This window comes from Haematobia irritans, chromosome 4 (assembly GCF_050003625.1).
Source record: "Haematobia irritans isolate KBUSLIRL chromosome 4, ASM5000362v1, whole genome shotgun sequence".
Taxonomy (NCBI): domain Eukaryota; kingdom Metazoa; phylum Arthropoda; class Insecta; order Diptera; family Muscidae; genus Haematobia; species Haematobia irritans.
This window is the reverse complement of record NC_134400.1, coordinates 149641283-149660315: the sequence shown is the minus strand read 5'-3', so window position 1 is coordinate 149660315 and position 19033 is coordinate 149641283. Positions and strand designations below refer to the sequence as shown.

Sequence of the window (19033 nt, the reverse complement as noted above, 5' to 3'; positions counted from 1 at the left end):
TGAACAAGGTGGCTGTACAAAATCTGATGGCAGGTGTCAAGCGTGAGGCTCGGCAATTCGGATTTGGAAAAGCGAAAGCCTAACTGAATATTTTTCCTGAATTTTATACTAATTGAACTTGAAAAAAAAAATTAATTTGATTTTTTAAATAAACGATTTCACCGATTTACACGCGTTTTCCCTTGACCAAATTTTGAACGTATCACCCTTTATAGAAAATTTTGTAAATTTTTTTCTATAGACAATTTTGTCAAAATTTTATTTCTATAGAAAATTTTGTCAACATTTTATTTCTATAAAAAATTTTGTCAACATTTTATTGCTATAGAAAATTTTGTCAATATTTTATTTCTATAGAAAATTTTGTCAAGATTTTATTTCTATAGAAAATTGTGTAAAAAATCTACATTTTTTTGGTAGAATTGTACCAACTGTGGCTCATATATCTATAACAAAGTCCACAATTACCTATAGTTAATTAGGTCGAATTGAAGTGTTGTGAAGTCAATTATCGGAGACTTTTTTTTAGGCACTTTTCAATTCAACCAATTATTTTCGTATTTGACTTAATAAAAATCGTATTTGATTTAAGTTTTTCATTCAATTTACCAATAATTGAGTTTTTATTGCCTCTTTTTTTCTGTGTACAAACTGATCTGATATTTATATATGTGCTATATATGATAATTCATTGTGAGGAGATGTTTTCAAAGAAAATTCTGGTATGAGTTCCATGGTGATGGGAATGTAAAATTCGGCTTGACCGAACTTCTTGAAGTATATACTTGTTTTTGTCTAAAATCTATGTGTCGAAACCCCAACTTTTTATGCCGGAACAAAACTAAACAATCGCTGTTGTAAATTGTGAAATATCGAGCTGAAATATCTCAATTTACACATTATGAATTGATTCCCCTAAGTGATAGGTTGGTTCAAATTATTCAATGACAAAGCGTTAAATTCAAAGTGGTCAACATGTCTACAGGAAATGAATGGAAGAAAGTGTGAAGAAATCAAAATGGATCGATCTTTCTAATATAAAAGAAAAATTGGTGAATAGAAACACTTCGAGTTTTTTGATACAAATTAGCCATTTTTATAGCAAATAATTGTTTGCTAAAATTTCCAAAAAAAACTAATAACAGGTTTCCAAACAATATCTGGTAGAAGTATTTAATTAAGCTACTTCTCAACATTGTGTATCTCATTCATGACAATTTGCTGCCACCAGGTACCGCTGCCAAAAATAATTTTTTTATTAATAAAATTAACTTTTGAATGATGTAGAAGGGATGTAGCAATAAAGTCTACACCCAGAATAAAGTGGACGCGCCATGAAAGAAAATGTAGGTTTAGAAAATCTTAACTAAAATATGTAAAAACTGCAACATGCTACACAAAAGCTAATATTTTTTATGAAATTGAAGAAAATGTATTAAAAGTAATACCATTTTTTTTAAATTTGTGTTTTTTTTTTCTTGACGGAAGTACATTGTTTGCGAAAAAAATACAGATAACCAGCCATAAAAAACAAAAATATTTTATTAATTGCAATACGATATAAATAAGTTAATACAAATTGAAGAAAATTTGTTGGGAGAAATCTAGAAAAAGAAAGAAAGAAAGTAGCTACACTGAAAAAACAGTGAACTCACCAGGAAAGAAAATTTTAGTTAATTTTAGAAAATTTAAATTAATCTGTATTAGAAACGCAGATGTCACATCGACTTCACAAAAATAAGTAAATAATTTTCGACAAATTCAAAAAAACTTATTAGACAAAATTAACAGTTTTCACTTATTAAAGAAAATGTCGTAGTTTGAAGAAACAAAATGGGAGTTCAAAATTATAAAAATGACTTTCGAAGTTTAAGATGGGTAAATTATTGGTAAAATTAAAAAAAATATAAGAAATTCTGAACTATTTTGTGGGAGACACGAATTTAGTTAATCTTTGTGCTTCATTTGTTTATAATTTTTTTCCTCTGTTTTAGTTAATAGTCATGTAGATTTTCTTAAAACGTAATAATCAGGGCTTCCAATTTTGCAGATTTATCGGCATTTTAACGATTTTTTTACTCAAAAAATAGCACATGCCGGTTTTCCTTTTTTTGCCTCAAAAATGACGATATTAGCTCCGCCCAAAATTGTCGTTCGTTTATTCCAAAAAACCAGCAAAAGAGAAACGGAGAGACTATATTTGGCAGTTATACATAGAGAAATTGAAAGTTTTTGCTTGAGATTTCTTATCGGAGCTATATACATAATTTTACATTTATAGGTCAGTACTATATTCGATTTTTGCGTTGAAATTTTCGCGGTTACTTTAGGAAAACAGTTCAATATACAGTAGATAAATTAACTCAATTGATGCACATCTTCTTGTTTCTCTAGATTTCGGCAAGACTTTACAGGAATATGTTTGTTTTCATGTATACTTTTTTTGATTATTTAAGGAAGTAAAGTGATTTTCAACTTGATAATCGAACATAGTACCACTAAAATTGAGTCCATTATTAAAAAAAAAGTGAAAACCGATCAAACACTGAAAAACAGTGAACATTGAGAAAACATTGGGTTAATTTTGGAAAATTTTGAATATTTTTAGAAAATGTTAACTAAACAGTATTACAAACGCTGACATCACGCCGATATGACAAAAATAAGTAAATATTTTTCAACAAATTCAAGAAAAAATATCAGACATAAATAATATGTATACCCTCCACCATAGGATATACCCCCATCCTTTGCCATTCCGTTTGTAACACATCGAAATATTGCTCTAAGACCCTATAAAGTATATATATATTTTCTGGGTCGTGGTGAAATTCTGAGTCGATCTGAGCATGTCCGTCCGTCTGTTGAAATCACGCTACCTTCCGAACGAAACAAGCTATCGACTTGAAACTTGGCACAAGTAGTTCTTATTGATGTAGGTCGGATGGTATTGCAAATGGGCCATAACCGTCCACTTTTACGTATAGCCCCCATATAAACGGACCCCCAAATTTGGCTTGCGAGGCTCTAAGAGAAGCAAATTTCATCCGATCCGGCTGAAATTTGGTACATGCTGTCAATATATGGTCTCTAACAACCATGCAAAAATTGGTCCACATCGGTCCATAATTATATATAGCCTCCATATAAACCGATCCCCCGATTTGGCTTGCGGAGCCTCTAAGAGAAGCAAATTTCATCCGATCCGGCTGAAATTTGGTACATGGTGTTAGTATATGGTCTCTAACAACCACGCAAAAATTGGTCCACATCGGTCAATAATTATATATAGCCCTCGTATAAACCGATCCCCCGATTTGGCTTGTGGAGCCTCTAAGACAAGCAAATTTCATCCGATCCGGCTGAAATTTGGTACATGGTGTTAGTATGTGGTCTCTAACAACCATGCAAAAATTGGTCCACATCGGTCCATAATTATATATAGCCCCCATATAAACCGATCACCAGATTTGACCTCCGGAGCCTCTTGGAAGACCAAAATTCATCTGATTCAGTTGAAATTTGGTACGTGGTGTTACTATATGGCCTCAAACTCCCATGCAAAAATTGGTCGATATCGGTCCATAATTATATATAGGCCCCATATAAACCGATCCCCAGATTTCACCTCCAGAGCCCCTTGGAAGAGCAAAATTCTTTACATTCGGTTGAAATTTGGTACGTGATGTTAGTATATGGTATCCAACAACCATGCAGGAATTGGTTCCTATCAGTTAATAATTATATTATATAATTGACCTCCGGTGCCTTTTGGAGAAGCAAAATTCATCCGATCTGGTTGAAATTTGGTGCGTGGTGGTAGTATATGATATTTAACAACCATGCCAAAAGTGGTCCATATCAATCCATAATAATATATAGCCCCCATATAAACCGATCCCGAGATTGGGTTTTGGAGTCTCTTGGAGGAGCAAATTTCATCCGAGTGAGTTGAAATTTGGTACATTGTGCTAGTTAACAACCATGCCTAACTAGGTCCATATCGGTCTATAATTATATATAGCCCTAAGAGAAATCGATCCCCAATCACACAAAAATTGGTCCATATCAAGTTCATAATTGTATATAGCCCCCATATTTCAATTCTGGCTCTCTACGTACCGTGCAAAAAGTCCATATCGATTCGCAATTATTTGTAGACTTAACTATACACAACTTTTTTGTCTAATATATACCACGTATGGACTAGCTCACAATTTAGAAAACGATGCTAAGAAGGTTTAAGATACCACAACCCAAGTAATTCGATTGTGAATGACATTCATTCGTAGAAGTTTCTATGCAATCCATGGTGGAGGGTACATAAGATTCGGCCTGGCCGAACTTACGGCCGTATATACTTGTTTTCACTTGTTGAAGAAAATTTTGTAGTTTGAAGGAAAAATTTGGAGTTAAAAATTGCAAGAATATCTTTAGTGACATACGAAGTTCATGATGGACGCAGTTTTAGTAAAATTTACAAATTTAAAGAAATAATGAACTATTTTGTGAGAAATAAGTAAATCTTTATGCTTAATTTGTGTATAATTTTTTCCTGTTTTTAGTTCATTTAACTAACGCAAAAAATTGTTAGAGTAAAGAAAACTTTCTCCAAACATAACAATTCCATGAACTAAAATAAAGTTAAGTTGGCTTTAGTGAAATAGAGAGTTCACTTTTTTTGAGTGAATAGCCAAATTATATGTAAGACCTATATCTAAGTCTTAGTTAGATCGAATCTGTTAGTAAGATCGCACAGAAAAAACTATAACCAAGATATTTCCAATTAAAAAGTTGAAGTTGAACATTTTTTCAATTATGGATTAATAAACAATTTAAAAGACAATATTAAGAATGTTTAATAAACCTTGCCATCGGTAACTGTTATCATAACCCACACTCAAAAAAAATTTACTTGAATTCAAAGATTTTGTCGTATTTCTTTATGGTTCTAAAATACTTCTAGATTTCCAATTTTAGGCAAATTGGATAAAAAACTGCGGTTTCTATAAGTCCAAGACCTCAAATCGGGAGATCGGTTTGTATAGGGGCTATATCAAAACCTAGACCGATATAGCCCATCTTCGAACTTGACCTGCCTGCAGACAAAAGCATGATTGCTTCATTATTGAAGACTGTAGCGTGATTACAACAGACAGACAGACGGACATGGTTATTATACCCTGCGCCACACTGTGGAACAGGGTATTATAAGTTAGTGCATATGTTTGCAACACCCAGAAGGAGACGAGATAGACACATGGTGTCTTTGGCAAAAATGCTCAGGGTGGGCTCTTGAGTCGATATAGCGATGTCCGTCTGTCCGTGAACACATTTGTGTAATCAAAGTCTAGGTCGCAGTTTTAGTCCAATCGACTTCAAATTTGGCACAACTATGTGTTTTGGCTCAGAATAGATCCCTATTGATTTTGGAAGAAATCGGTTCAGATTTAGATATAGCTCCCATATATATCTTTCGCCCGATATGGACTAATACGGTCCCAGAAGCCAGAGTTTTACCCCAATTTGGTTGAAATTTTGCACAGGGAGTAGAATTAGCATTGCAGCTATGCGTGCCAAATTTGGTTGAAATCGGTTCAGATTTAGATATAGCTCCAATATATAGCTTTCGGCCGATTTACACTCATAGGACCACAGAGGCCAATTTTTTGCTCCGCTTTAGTTGAAATTTTGCACAGGGAGTGGGATTAGCATTGTAGCTATGCGTGCCAAATTTGGTTGAAATCGTTTCAGATTTAGATATAGCTCCCATATATAGCTTTCGCCCGATTTATACTCACATGACCACAGAGGCCAATTTTTAACTCCGATTTACTTGAAATTTTGCACAGGGAGTAGAATTAGTATTGTAGCTATGTGTGCCAAATTTGATTGAAATCGGTTCAGATTTAGATATAGCTCCCATATATATGTTTTTCTGATTTGGACAAAAATGGTCAAAATACCAACATTTTCCTTGTAAAATCGCCGCTGCTTAGTCGAAAAGTTGTAAAAATTACTCTAATTTTCCTAAACTTCTAATACATATATAGCCCCCAACACATTTGACGGATGTGATATGGTATCGAAAATTTAGATCTACAAAGTGGTGCAGGGTATAATATAGTCGGCCCCGCCCGACTTTAGACTTTCCTTACTTGTTTTAAGTAATGAATATGGAAAGATGATATGTTCCACAATCAATGCCTTGAATATTTTCCAATCATGATTTGAAATGTTTTAATAAAATATAACCGTTGTGATACTTATTTTGACTTTTAATTTAGAGTTTTCGGCGAAAAAGTGAACATAGTATCCAACTTTACCCGGAAGCAGGGCTGCCAAAAAAATTTTAAGAAAAATCGTCATAATCGGCATTGCAAAATTTTCAAAAAAAAAAAAAACGGAAATTTAAATAATATTAAAATAAAACATATATTTGGTTAAAAACAAAACAAAGGTATTCATTTCATATAAAGCACACACAATTCTATTATAATTAGTACATGTTTGCATTACGCATTCTGAGTAAGTCATAGCCGAAAAGTACGGGAACGTCATCCAGTAACTATTTGCATATTGTTCTAAAGATTAAAAACATCCAGATTTAGGGTATAATATCTTTGATCTGTAAAAACATGTACCTAGCAGAGATATTGATTTTAGACTCAATAAAACATACTGATCGACTCATAATCACCTCCTGAGTCGATCTATTCGTATCCGTCCGTTCATCGGTTCGATCTGTCTATGTATAGTTCGCAGGATTCCGGTCGCAATTATATTGATGAAACATGGTTAAGTGCTTTTATTGTCACAAGGACGAACGCAATTGAATTTGGAAAAAAAATCGGATCAAATTTAGATATAGCCCTCATATATATGTATCGCCCGATTTCAACAAATGGGGTCGTATTGAGCCTATTTACTAACCGGTCATCTTCAAATTTAATGCAAGGTAATTAAGCATCATTAAAGTAAGCAAAAATTTTTTCGAAATAGGTTCAGATTTCGATTTCGCTCGATTTTCCCAAATTTTTGAATGTAGTAAATATCGTCATTTTTTAGGCAAAAATCGGAAACTGCTATTTTTTGAGTCATAAATCTTCAAAATGCCGATAGATCGGCAAAATTGGCAGTCCTGCCCGGAATCCACTAGAGAAGCTAGAAAACACTCAGATCTGTCATCCGCATTACTGAGAAGGCCTTTTTAGCTATGCCTCTGGGCACACAAACACATTGGATAGTCTTTCTTTCTGATGAGAATTTGCTAAATTCTTAAGTCAACATTACTAATTTCTCTATTTTTGTGGAGAATTAGCGAAAGCCTCACAAAAATGTCACCATTTGTTTACCTTAGCTTACCCCCACATCTTTTGATGTGATAACATATAGAGAATTAAAATAAGACATTAATACTTAGAGCACGTACATTTTTTTTATTATAAATTCTGGTTATTGAAATTTTTTTGTGTATTTACACTCTCTTATTTGTGTTTTTGCTTTTTTTTTTGTTGTTCACAAACACTAGAATGAAGCAAAACGTGATTTGGATTACCCACGAATTGCGGATTTGTTGCAGAACGACTTTTTCTAACAAACACAGGAATTTTGTTTTTAAAACGGTACTATGGTGAATGAATAAAAACAACAAAAACAAAAATAAATTCACATTTATTTATTCAAACTTATTCAACACTTTGCAACACTGCCACTAATCCTCCCAGTGCTTCTTCTACTACTTTGTTTGCTTCAACTCCTTTTCTTGTATATGTATGTACAACATTGACACCAGAATTAAACTAACTATACAACAATGGTAACATTACTGTATTCTTTTCTTTGTTGTTGTTTTGTTTCGGTTTCACTTGTTATGATCATCAATTCTTTTCGGTTATTTTGTTGTTTTTGTGGTTGCAGATATTGTTTAATTCGTGTTGCTGCATTTATAAACGGACACGACGATTAATCGGATACCACAGCAAAAAAAGACAACGATGTTAACGCGCGCAATCAAACCAACGCACGACGCACTCTCTTGCAAGGTTCGCTAAAAACTGAGCCACAAAGACAAACCCCCAATACAACTCTAAATGTAACGCTAATGTTTCACATTATCTCCAAAGTGGGGCCATTGTACGTCGCAGCTCTGCTACTGCGCAACAGGCAAATAACAAACAATAGAAAATCAAAACACACTCAATCGTTCGCTCACTCCATAAACCCATGGCTGATGTCGAAAAATATGTATATCGCATGAAGAAAGACAAAACCTCAAGAAAAATAGCAACAATACGAAAAAACCAGTAATATAACAACAAAAACAATGCGAGTAACAACAATGAGGCATGGGTAGAGGTAGAGCAAATAGTGAGTGAGAGTAAATGCTGTCTAAGAGATAACCATACCATTATGCTTTACCTCCTTTTTATAGTGTACGTATATTTCCCGTATCTACTCATATGTTTATCTACATTATTAGAAACTAAAATATAGGTTGCCATTCGCTTTAAATTACGGGGAATCCCAAAATAAGCCCCATAATAAAACTGCACTGAAATAGGTTCAACACATCAGTTGGATACATTGTTAGAAAAATATGTTTTTCATATGTTCCGATATAAACAAAAAGTGTTTCGGGCAGAATTTTTTAAACACAATATATTTATGTGCAAAAATGTAATATTCCTAAACTAGCATTAACTGTTTGGAACACATATGTTAATATGTTAGACCATATTATGTTTGGGACATGAAAGTTTCATAAAAATAATATGTATGAACACAGAAAAAATTTTCACGAAAATTTTTCCAATTAAAATCTGAATTGAGTTTTAAAAAATATTCAATTAAAAATGTAATTGTTTCAACAAATTTTTTAATTGAAATAAAAATCAATCACACAAAATAATAGTATCAATAAATTTTTTAATTGGATCAATTAATTTTTTAAATGACTGTCAATTAATTTTTTAATTGATACTATCATTGCTGTGATTGAAGACATTTCTATTAAAAAATTAATTGGATCAATTACTTTCGTGATTGAATCAGAATTTTTTTGATGTGAATATAAACATATATAAATTTACAAATTTTGAGTAAACATATATATGTTGTGATATTTTATTCAGGCTTCGTTAATGTTAATATGACTCCGCCAAAAATTGGATATACCTAAGTCTAAATATTATTTAATTTTAATATTAAAATGAGTATTCGGAGAAAAGAGAATAGACATTCGGAACCAAGAGAATAGACATTTGAAAAAAAAAACAGCATATGTTTTTGCCTTGAGAGCAGCATTTTATGTATGCGTGGACATGTGTTTTATTTATCATTTCGGTATTATGTGCTCAATTCTTTTTCTTGCTTCGTCAAAAGAAATTGGAACGTCCGACGAGTAAGTAAAAATATTCAGACAAAGGAAATTAAAAAAACAACAGGGGAAAATATATAAAAATTACAAATATACTATTTTTAGGCACTATACTATTTTTAGAGTTGAGACAGTAAAATGAAAAAAGGGGAAACAGTGAAAAATTATTGAGTAAAATGTATAAAAACAAAATTTCGTTTCTCTTTATTAATAACTTTTTTAGGAAATTGTATTATATAAATGAAATGCTTCCAAAGCAACAATTGAAAAAGTTTATTCAAAATGAATTATTAAAGAAAAGTAAAAGTGAAAACGTGGCCTTTTTAGAGCGATAATGCCAACTTAATACCGGCTTTAAAGGTAAAAATGAAATTAAGTACAGAATTATTCGTTAATAAAAATACATATTTATTTGTATTTCTAAATAAAAAATAGTTCACGCCTAATTAAATTTATGTGTATAGTGTAAAATTATTTATGTTTATACTCGACTTCGCGTTCTTCTTTGTTAGAGATTTTTAATTTCATTCTTCGGCCTAAATATTAGCGTGGTTTAAAATAAAATAGATTCAATTAATTGTTTAATTGAAATGTCAATTTCGAAACTGATAGTATCAATCCCAGTTTTTATTGGCATACAAAATATTTCAATTAATTCAATTAAAAATATAAATTATACTCGTATTGATTGCAAATAAACTTTTCAATTGATTCAATCAAAAATTTAATTAATGTCGATAAAAAACAAAAAATTATTGTATCAATTAATTTTTTAATTAACACTTTCAATCATTGATCTAATTGGCTTAATGTTTCTACTTTGGTTAAAAATGTAATTGTATCAATTAATTTTTAATTAAACATTTTCAATCATTGACCTAATTGGCTTAATGTTCCTTTTCCTATTATAATATCAATAAGCATAATTTAAGTTACCAACATTTAGAGGACTTCCAGGGAGATTGTTAGGCTCTCTATTAAAACAAGTATGAACTTGAACTTATGAATAGTTATATAGTAAATATCTCACAATTAATCAGCTTTACCCACCTAATTTTTACCAGTCTAATTGTTTACTTTTTTTTTCATTTTGCACTCTGGCATCTCTGTCCATAAAAGAGACATTCCAATCCAATAATAATCTCTCACGATCATTGTTGAAGTTGGTTTATTTGTATGCTTATGTTGTCAGTATTTATTAATTTAATTTTTCTTCACATACAGTGCCGAACCAAATTATTGAGACAGTTTCTTAATGAATCCTCAACTATACACAACAAAATATTTATTCCTTTTTAATATTACATACATATATAAGAAAATCAGAAAACGATTTCGTTTTTGTTTACTTATAGACAATTATTATTGTTTAGAATGAAAAAAAAATCTTATAAACATACGCTTGGGCGTTCAAAACTTCTCCTTGTGCCAATAGTTCTGTTCTGCACTGTATTTACCTCGTATTGTGTGGATACACTCCGCATAAATAAATAAAGAAAAAAACAATAAATAATAATACAAAGCAGTGACTATCAAAACAAATAGTCAAGTAAACATTTTGTTCGGAATTAAGAGAGAGTTTAATCAGGAAACGATTGTTGACAGAGAGCAATGGAGAAAGGGGGAGCCATACTACACATATATAAATGGTGAGTAGTGGAGTACTTAAGAAGAAAACCTTTTTGTTTCTCTCGTTGTCACACAATATTAGCTCATACAAACAGTTATTTGTAAATATATAAGTGATGAATTGCGAATGATGTGTATACACGGTTGTATGTGTGAACGGATTGTAAACACCCAACCAGTGTTGCCAACTTCCCAAGACCAAAAAGCACGAAAAATATATTATAACTTCTAACATACCACTTCCAACCGAAATCGAAAATGATCTACTTAATAAAAAAAATATAAACAAGTATATACGGCCGTAAGTTCGGCCAGGCCGAAGCTTATGTACCCTCCACCTACTGAAGACTGTCATCCACAATCGAATTACTTGGGTTGCGGTAACACTTGCCGATGGCAAGGTATCTTCAAACTTCCTAACACCGTCTTCTAAATTACAAGGTAGTCCATACGAAGTATATATTAAACTAAAAAAGGCCGATTAAATACGTATATAATTAAGTTTAAAGTTTCTATAGAAAAAAAAAAATTTTTAACAAAATAAAATTTTGACATTTTCTATAGAAGTAAAATTTGGAAAAAATTTTCTATAGAAATTAAATTTGGAAAAAATTTTCTATAGAAATAAAATTTGGAAAAAATTTTCTATAGAAATAAAATTTTGACAAAATTTTCTATAGAAATAAAATGTTGACCAAATTTTCTATAGAAATAACAATGACAATGTTTTCCATAAAAATAAAATTTTGGTAGATTATTTTTGGCTCGAGTGGCAACCATGAATATGAACCGATGTGGACCAATTTTTGTGTGATTGGGGATCGGGTATATATAACTGTAGACCGATATGGACCAATTTTGACATGGATATTAGCGGCCCTATACTAACACCACGTTGCAAATTTCAACCGGATCGGATGAATTTTGCTCCTCCAAGAGGCTCCGGAGATCAAATTTGGGGAACGGTTTATATGGGAGCTATATATAATTATGGACCGATATGGAACAATTCTTGCGTGTTTGTTAGAGACGACATTCTAACACCAGGTTCCAAATTTCAACCGGATCGGATGAATTTTGCTCCTCCAAGAGGCTCCGGAGGACAAATCTGGGAATCGATTTATATGGGGGCTATATATAAGTATGGACCGATATGGGCCAATTTTTGCATGGTCATTAAAGAACATATACCAACACCATGTACCAAATTTCAGCCGGATCGGATGAAATTTGGTTCTCTTAGAGGCTCCGCAAGCCAAATCGGGGGATCGGTTTATATGGGGGCTATAAGTAATTATGGACCGATATGGACCAATTTTTGCATGGTTGTTAGAGACCATATTCTAACACCATGTACCAAATTTCAGCCGGATCGGATGAAATTTGGTTCTCTTAGAGGCTCCGCAAGCCAAATCGGGGGATCGGTTTATATGGGGGCTATATGTAATTATGGACCGATATGGACCAATTTCTGCATGGTTGTTAGAGACCATATACAAACACCATGTACCAAATTTCAGCCGGATCGGATGAAATTTGTTTCTCTTAGAGCGATCGCAAGCCAAATTTGGGGGTCCGTTTATATGGGGGCTATACGTAAAAGTGGACCGATATGGACCAATTTTTGCATAGTTGTTAGAGACCATATACCAACACCATATACCAAATTTCAGCCGGATCGGGTGAAATTTGCTTCTCTTAGAGCGATAGCAAGCCAAATTTGGGGGTCCGTTTATATGGGGGCTATACGTAAAAGTGGACCGATATGGACCAATTTTTGCACGGTTGTTAAAGACCATATACCAACACCATATACCAAATTTCAGCCGGATCGGATGAAATTTGCTTCTCTTAGAGCAATCGCAAGCCATATTTGGGGGTCCGTTTATATGGGGGCTATACGTAAAAGTGGACCGATATGGACCAATTTTTGCACGGTTGTTAAAGACCATATACCAACACCATATACCAAATTTCAGCCGGATCGGATGAAATTTGCTTCTCTTAGAGCAATCGCAAGCCAAATTTGGGGTCCGCTTATATGGGGGCTATACGTAAAAGTGGACCGATATGGCCCATTTGCAATACCATCCGACCTACATCAATAACAACTACTTGTGCCAAGTTTCAAGTCGATAGCTTGTTTCATTCGGAAGTTAGCGTGATTTCAACAGACGGACGGACGGGCATGCTCAGATCGACTCAGAATTTCACCACGACCCAGAATATATATACTTTATGGGGTCTTAGAGCAATATTTCGATGTGTTACAAACGGAATGACAAAGTTAATATACCCCCATCCTATGGTGGAGGGTATAAAAACTTCCTAAGATCTATAATACATCTTAGGAACGTTTGTGTATTGAATTTGTAATTTTATGAAGTTATGAACCGCTATTCAAGTATACACCTTGATCAGTTTTAATACTTTCATCCAATTCAGTTTGATCAGTAATGTCTTTCAACTTTCAAAATATTAATATGTGGAAGGAGTCTATTGTTATTTCAGTTGTGCGTGCTTTTGTGAATTTAATACAAACGTTTTTAATGACATCTTTATCAAGTTCCAAAATTCAGCACTCGTCGCTAGATTTTTCTACAGAATATCTTCAATAACAATATTAATTAAAAAATAATCATTACCACCTTCATAACAATGAAATTCTCTATTTGGCAATAAAGTTGAGTTTCTTAAGCTCCTGAAAGTCTAATCCTAATTTTTGTATAAATTAAACTTAATACTGTTCAAAATAAAAAAAAAGCACCAAAAGCGCTAAATGAAAATGCCAGAAAGCACCAAGTTGGTGCTTTTTTTGAAAAGGCATCAAAAAGGCAATTTGGTGCTTTTTAGAAATCATAAAGCACTACATTTGGTGCTAAAAGCACCAAATTGGCATCACGGCACCCAACGGTGGAACAATGAAGATTCTACACTAAAAAACAAACATGTTGACTAAATATGAAATATTACGTTAGATTACATTTTAGGACACGTAATTTACAAAACAGGGACAAATTGCTGCAAAATAAAGAAATTTTAAGAACGAAGAAAGTTCATAATCTTAAAAATTGTTTTCATTCAATTTAGGAAACGAATTTTTGATATGCTTTACAGTCGCAGGTCTTTAAAGTGAAGCAAAGGATGCTATTAACCAAGTGATGAAAAGTGCAAGCAGACATAACAATGTACACGCAAAGAAAAAAAAACACGTTTGGAAAACGTGTACCGAAAACGTTTTTCTTTTGTTAGAGTTTTTTGAATTGCTTCGAAAAGTATACACTTTTATCACCAAAAAAATTCGTTTGTCACAAAATTTTATTTTTGAACCAACAACACAGTCCATTTCGTTTATATCAAACACTGTTCTTTTCTGACTTTAGATTTTAATAAGACACATTTTACAGTTCATAGTAAAAATTTAATATAGTACAATGTAATGTTGAATATTTTTTCGGAATCTTCCGACCATATCTGGAATCTTCCGACCATATCTGGAATACATGTAGAAAAAAAACTTTGGTCGAAGCAGGGATCGAACCCACGACCCTTGGCATGCAAGTCGGACGTAGCAACCACTGATCCATGGTGCCCAGCTAAATGTATTTTTCTGTTAAATAAACTTTGTTTAATCGGCTCGTGGGCGCCGCAAGCTATGCTATATAAATATAACTTATATGGGTAATTGTCTATTGATGACAATAACGGCTACATAGCTCAGTGGATAGTGTGTTGGCTTACAAATTGCATGGTCCGCGGTTCGATTATCCGTCCAGGCAAAAGGTAAAAAAAAAATTAAATTTTATAAAATCGTATAATTTCTTCTACATTGTTTGTATTACAGAAAAAGGTGCTAAGAACTAAAAACCCTCGTGGAAGTGAGAAAGATGTGAGGGAAAATGCAATTAGCCAGAAAAAAATGTTTTTTTTTTTTGGAGTTAGTCTTTATGAAATTGTTTTTAGATCCTGGAAAAGAATAAACGTTTATCACAAAATTTATATACTTTTCTTCCAAATACACTTCCTTTCAACGAAAAGCAAATGAAAAACGAACTTTGTTTGTCTAAAATTTCGTTTGGGAGGAAAGAATTATTTTTTTTGTGTAGTTACCTCTGGTGATTAGAGTGTGATCCGCAAGACCATGCTACTAGCACGTACGGAAGGAATACGACCACCTGGCTTGGCTGCCGCAATAACCTAACCTAACATAACAGAACAGTTTTCTTTTCTGAGGAATGAAATTTTGGGCAAACGAAGAGTTCTTTTGACGCAAAAGAAATCTTTAAAAGCAAATAAAAAGTTTGGAAATAATCTTTATATTGTTTATAGTTAATTCGTGGTATGTGCTCATAATGAATGTATAGCAAAGAGGAACTTCTACATTTTCGTTTTGAAAGAAAGTAGTTTTTCTTTGTGTATAACGGTCCATAATAGCTTTCCATGCTTTCAAATTCTTGAGAACTTTGTTGAAATATAGGTAAAATTTACACTATCTACGATTTTGTGTTATCCTATATTTATATTTGGTACACCGTTTGTAAGGATCCGACGTTTCCAACTAAAGTGATTCATATTCTTTAAATGAAGTTTCTTTGAATCGGTTTGTGTGTGTGTGCCCTACATTTTGGTCTATAAATAGAATGGCTTTGTTGTAAGCATTGATGTCTATAGATATATATATTTTTGTTTCGATGGCAATAAAAGCTACATGGCTTAGTGGATAGTGTATTTGCGTACAAAACGTATGATCCCTGGTTCGAGTCTCCATAGAATGGTGATGGGGATATAATAAGTTCGTAATTCCATTTATAACACATCGAAATATTGATTTCCGTCTGAATAAAGAATATATATTCTTGATCAGAAAGAAATTCTAAGACGTCTGTCTGTCTGTTGTAATCACGCTACAGTTTTCAATAAAACACAAACTCGTCTTCTGTCCGCAGACAGGTGAAGTTCAAAGATGGGATATATCGGTCCAGATTTTGATATAGCCCCCATACAAAACGGACCCATTATTTGGGGTCTTCACATCTAAACACCACAATAAGTTAGGTTAGGTATAGTGACAGCCAGGCTCATTTAGACTAATCAGTCCATTATGATACCACACTAAAAATTAATATACGTGATATTAACCTAAATTTTAGGATGCGAACCTAATTTTTAGGATGCGAAATTTACAAAATTTTAAGGACAAATTTCTTTAAAATAATGAAATTTTATTTTAAAAAATGTTATAATCTTTGCTTCAAAAAAATTTTTTAATTAAATTTAGAACACAAATTTTGTAAATTTGAGTCCCTTCGTTAAAGTCGCATATCTTTGAACTAAGGCTAATTTTCCTTAAATAAACGAAACACATTTTTGATTTAAAGAAATTGTCCTTAAATTAACTGAAATATTGAAACTTTAGATTTGAGATAAAAACGCTTCAAATATAGGCTAAGACTTATTTTGAGGATTTAGCGTCTTTGGTTTTAAAGTTTTTTTTTTTGGAATTAAGAAAACGTTTTTTACTTTGAAGTATCCGTTATAATTTAGATTTTGAAACTGACATTTGTTTGTACGTGAGTACCTTTATTAATAAACCGCGAAAAGATAATGAAAATTTGATAAATGAGATCTGTATCCTAATTTTAATTTTATAAGTCATAGGTTAGGTTAGGTTAGGTGGCAGCCCGATGTATCAGGCTCACTTAGAATATTCAGTCCATTGTGATACCACATTGGTGAACTTCTGTCTTATCACTGAGTGCTGTCCGATTCCATGTTAAGCTCAATGACAAGGAACCTCCTTTTTATAGCTGAGTCCGAACGGCGTTCCACATTGCAGTGAGACCACTTAGAGAAGCTTTGAACCCCTTAGAAATGTCACCAGCATTACTGAGGTGGGATAATCCACCGCTGAAAAACTTTTTGGTGTTCGGTCGAAGCAGGAATCGAACCCATGACCTTGTATATGCAAGGCGGGCATGCTAACCATTGCACCACGGTGGCTCCCTTTATAAGTCCTAGATTTAAAGCCAGATAGGTCGCTCAAAAAATGCCTTTATTTTAAAGATGCCGCATCTTTGGCTCGGAATCAATACCAAAATCCTTAAAAAGGGCAAAATTTTGGATCCAAGTAAACTTTTTTTTAAGTGCACAGTGGTGAACTTCTCTCTTATCACAGAGAGCTTTCCGATTCTATGTTTAGCTCAATGACAAGGTACCTCCATTTTATTGCCGAGTCCGAACGGCGTTCCATATTGCAGTGAAACCATTTACAGAATGAAACACTCAGAAATGTCACCAGCAATACTGAAAGAGGATGATCCATCGCTGAAAATCTTTTTGGTGTTTGGTCGAAACTGGGTTTGAACCACGACCATATGTATGCAAAGTGGGCATGCTAACTATTGTACCACAGTGGCTTCCTAGACACCGCAATTTGTATCCGATTCCTTGAAATTCAAAAACTAGAGGTATTTTGGGTCCAATAACAAGTGTGACGAAGATGGTGTGTCGGTCCATGTTTCAGTATAGACCCCATATAGCCCGATCTTGTTGGGCTTCTGGACCACGGTTGCCACAGTTGGTAGAATTTTACCACAATTGGTAGATTTGTTACTGTTTGGTAAATTGGTAGAATTTTTACTGTTTTGGTACACACAAAGAAAATTTCATTAAAATTGAGCAAATGAAAAATTGGCATTGATATAAAGAAACATTTTCATAAAACAGACAGAATTTTCTATAGAAATAAAATTTTGAAAAAATTTTCTATAGAAATAAAATTTTGACAAAATTTTTGTATGGAAATAAAATTTTGAAAAAATTTCTATAGAAATAAAATCTTGACACAATTTTCCATAGAAATAAAATTTTGACATAATTTTCCATAGAAATAAAATTTTGACAAAAATTTCTAAAGAAATAAAATTTTGAGGACATTTTCTATAGAAATACAATTTTAACGAAATTTTCTATAGAAATAAAGTTTTAACAAAATTTTCTATAGAATTAAAATTTTGACAACATTTTCTATAGAATTAAAATTTTGACAAAATTTTCTATAGAAATAAAATTTTGACAAAATTTCCTATAGAAATAAAATTTTGACAAAATTTTCCACAGAATTAAAATTTTTTACATAATTTTCCGTAGAAATAAAATTTTGACAAAATGTTCTATAGAAATAAAATTTTGACAAAATGTTCTATGGAAATAAAATTTTGACAAAATGTCCTATAGAAATAAAATTTTGACAAAATGATCTATAGAAATAAAATTTTGACAAAATTTTCTATAGAAATAAAATTTTGGCAAAATTTTCTATAGAAATAAAAATGTTGGCAAAATTTTTTATAGAAATAATTTGACAAAATTTTCTATAGAAATAAAATTTTGACAACATTTTCAATAGAAATAAAATTTTGACAAAATGTTCTATGGAAATAAAATTTTGACAAAATGTTCTATAGAAATAAAATTTTGACAAAATTTTCTATAGAAATAAAATTTTGACAAAATTTTCTATAGAAATAAAATTTTGACAAAATTTTCTATAGAAATAAAATTTTGACAAATATTCCTCTACAATTGGGATGACCTTCAATTTTTATAGAAAAACAAAATCTTCTATAGAAATAAAATTTTGAAAAAATTTTGACAAAATTTTCTATAGAAATAAAATTTTGACAAAATTTTCTATAAAAATAAAATTGTGACAAAATTTTCTATAGAAATAAAATTTTGACAAAATTTTCTATAGAAATAAAATGTTGACAAAATTTTCTATAGAAATAAAATTTTGACAAAATTTTCTATAGAAATAAATATTTTGACATAATTTTCTATAGAAATAAAATTTTGACAAAATTTTCTATAGAAATAAAGTTTTGACAAAATTTTCTATAGAAATAAAATTTTGACAAAATTTTCTATAGAAATAAAATTTTGACAAAATTTTCTATAGAAATAAAAATTTTGACAAAATTTTCTATAGAAATAAAATTTTGATAAAAGTGTCTATAATAATAA

General features: G+C 31.9%; 1 protein-coding gene across 17 annotated transcripts in view; it reads right to left on the bottom strand.

The window, feature by feature from the left end:
- Positions 1-19033, bottom strand: part of Svil (Supervillin) — a 1072938-nt gene that overhangs the window by 473310 nt on the left and 580595 nt on the right. Inside the window, exons 1-2 of one of the 17 annotated variants that reach the window (XM_075304582.1) lie at positions 7830-8051; positions 7433-7628 (exon numbers count right to left, since the gene is read on the bottom strand). The exons of 14 other annotated variants lie outside the window; for them this stretch is intronic. The gene's annotated coding sequence lies outside the window, so the exon portion shown is untranslated. 2 more of the 17 variants (XM_075304583.1, XM_075304581.1) reach the window with 2 other exon arrangements.